The sequence below is a fragment of the Pteropus vampyrus genome, unplaced genomic scaffold, assembly GCF_000151845.1.
Source record: "Pteropus vampyrus isolate Shadow unplaced genomic scaffold, Pvam_2.0 Scaffold136, whole genome shotgun sequence".
Taxonomy (NCBI): Eukaryota; Metazoa; Chordata; class Mammalia; order Chiroptera; family Pteropodidae; genus Pteropus; species Pteropus vampyrus.
Genome location: NW_011888917.1, coordinates 2,248,522 through 2,251,773, shown reverse-complemented (window position 1 = coordinate 2,251,773; position 3,252 = coordinate 2,248,522). Strand labels below are relative to the sequence as shown.

At 36.4% G+C, this 3,252-nt stretch overlaps 1 non-coding gene across 1 annotated transcript; it reads left to right on the top strand.

Annotated features, from left to right (window-relative positions):
- The first annotated feature begins 2,756 nt into the window (after positions 1-2,756).
- Positions 2,757-2,861, top strand: LOC111744539. Its single transcript, XR_002782188.1, has one exon. It is a non-coding gene; the product is annotated as a U6 spliceosomal RNA (small nuclear RNA).
- The last annotated feature ends 391 nt before the right edge of the window (positions 2,862-3,252 follow it).

Genomic DNA, 3,252 nt, shown 5'->3' with positions numbered 1-3,252 from the left:
AAACTTATTAATATGAGGAAGTAATTCATCCAGTGCCTGTATCTGGCATTAAATCTAGGGTATGTCTGAACTAGATAACCTAACAATGTCTATCTTTGTACAATGTTGGAGTTGGAATGGATTTTAGAGACTATTTTGTCCAGCACCTTCATTTAAGTCTGGGGAGGTTACCTGGTTTGTCAAAACTCCCCCAGCATGTATGTTTAGATGTCACTTCATCCCATAAAAGTATGAGATGAAAAGTAGAATGAAAAGTATGAGATGAAAAGTAGAATGAAAAGTAGAATGAAAAGTAGAATGAAAAAAGAATATGTAGATATAGTTTGTGATACTGATTCAACCATTAAAATTAGCTTCTCCAGGGAGAACTTTTCAGAACTACTAAGTCTAATAAATATGATAGATGGCAGGACTAGTTCATTCAAGGATAGAACATGCTTACATGCTATAACTTCAAAGCTCTGAAGTGGGTTCCCTGCTCTAAAAATTACTCTCTCAAATGCCAACTGGCCTCAGATTTCTTTAGCAGCCAACATCAATTTTATTCCATAATTAAGGGCTTAAGATAAAAATATCCTTGGTATTATTCCTTTTGTCTTCCGTTTTTTAAAAGGGTTATCAGGTGGTAGACAGAAGCTGACTAACTAAAATGCCCATAGGGAAATCCAGTGCGAGGATTAAGCATTTACATAAGTTAAGAAGATTGGAACAAGTTTGCTTTTCAGCCGGGCCAATTTCTTAGGAAGTCTGATTTCAGGGTACCTAGGAGCACAGTAAGAACCAGCATTGATGACTAGCTGACAACTCAAACAGGTACTTTGGAGGCAGGTGCATGTGTGGTATATCTAGTTTAATCTATGCAACGTTGGAAAAATCAATTGACTTTTCTGAGCTTTAATTTTATCATCTATAACATGTAAATAATGTCACAGAATTAGGTAAAGGATTCAAATTAATAAAATGCATAAAAAGTAGGAAACCCATAGCAAATGTTAAATACATTGTTTTCTCTTTCCCTTTCTTTAGTCCCACTTCCTATTCCACATCTGGATAATACAAAATCCTGAGGTGACAAAATATTTCTAAATAGTCACAGGATGTAGGGAGAACAGAAGATCAAAAATAGTATGACCGAGAAGATAGGAATAAAGTGAGAAGTCTCCATATGTATGTTCCATAACAAGTAAAGGGGCAAGAGGGGTGCTGACCATAGACCATTTTGGTCTAGGTTGGCTTGTCCATCACCTTCCTTACTCCCAGCTATATCCATTTTATTTTCTTCAGCAAATTCTTTTTCACTGTACTTTTAATCACTTCCAAATGGAAATGATGGAGCCTGACAGAAATGAACATGTATAAAAATATTACAGTTCTTTGACACTAATTCAATGTTTGTTCAATGTATACAACTATATTCTTATTTTTATTTTAAAAGTTTTTCCTGTCAGGAAGTGTTTTTGAATCCTTACTCAGTGCCACATACTTTTCAGAAGTTTTTTTTTTTTTTTTTAAATTTTCATGCATCCTACTTATAAATAGTAAACAGAAAGATAATAGTGAGAGACTCCTACCTCCTCCAAAATATTAAAGTAGGAAATAAGAAACTAAGGTAAGATTGTTTTTTGAGAGTAAAATTATAAAACAAATATAAAGAACCCAAACGTAGCTCTACAAATTCTATACAATGAGCTATATAAATCTATAAAAGTTATATCTTAAACAGGCAGAATGGCCTCTGTTAGGGCGTTGCCTGGAATATAAAGTTATTTACATTTACAGAGAGAATGTGTCCTTCAGAAGGAATGTTAGTTAGCAATAGAAACATAGGATGCTGAGAAACAAATGTTGGTAGTGAATGAACCCCTAATCCACTTAAGGGACTGGCTTTACTAACTCTAGACCCAGGTATAAAATCCATTATGCAGCTCTGTTCCTATAGTGAAGGCAGTTGCACCCAAATGCTTATTTTGATAACTCTCACCACATAGTCTAGGAGACCACAAGCCAAAGCCTGGGGGGCCAAATCTGGCCCATCAACCTATTTTTGTAAATGAAGTGTTTTGTTTATGTACTGTATACAGCTGCTTTCTTCTACAACAGCAAAGCTGAGTTGTCACAGTTGTGACTAAAACTGCATGATCTGCAAAGCCAGAAATATTTAGTCGCTATCCCTTTACAGAAATTTTCTGCTGACCCCTGATAATTCAGCCAATTTGCCTTGATTTCATGCTCACCAAACAACTTTTGATTCAATGTTGGTTGTTTGTTTACTCCTGTACATACTTCTCACTGGGAGAAAGACAACTTGCAGAATAGTAATAAATCAATCTGTTGAAAATTTCTATCTTTTTTATCTGTTATAAGACACTCTCTGGGGAAATTCATGTTTACATATCTGAGCTCAAAGCTGGTGGACCGATCTGGTGTCTACCCGCAATGTATTGTCACTTGAGTTTGTCTGGAGGTCAGCCCATCTTCTCTGGGTAACTTTGGAACTTACAGTGCATCATTTTTTGTTTTGTTTTGTTTTGTTTTTCCGACAGCATTCTTTGAATTCTTACTTTGTAGAGGAGGAAGTTAAAATTCAGAGAGAGGAAAAAAGAAAATTAACACTTATCGAGCATCTACTCTGTGATAGGCTCGCAGCTGTTTTCTTTGTGATGGCATTTAATCTTTACAAACCAATGTAAAAGATATAAAACTGAAGTGTATACTTCCACGGATGTGGAGTCGGAGGCTCAAAAAGAGTAAGGTCAGTGCTCGCTTCGGCAGCACATATACTAAAATTGGAACAATACAGAGAAGATTAGCATGGCGCCTGTGCAAGGACGACACAAATTCGTGAAGCATTCCGTATTTTTAATCCTCCTCCTGTCTTAGCTCCTGTAATAAAGGTGTTTATTGTGGAGGGGTGGTGGGGGGAAGGGTAAGGCCACATTGATTTGTTAGCAAAGCCAGGATTTGAAACCAGGTGCTCAGACTTTTCACACGACCTATACTGCCTGGCAGAGTCTTCTGTCACGAGGCTTAAGAAAGCAACACCATATGCCTTCGTCTTTTCTTCACACTGAGGTGTATTCTTGTTCTTTAATAAACACAGATTAAGTTAGAAAATCCTAGAGATTTTAAAGGTGTAAAATTTTAAAACAATCCCTGACTACTCATACTGGAGTATAGAGTCTTTGCCAGCTATTTTACATATTCACCCATGCTCTCACATAAAAAAATTGGTGCCACCACGGCCTGATGTTC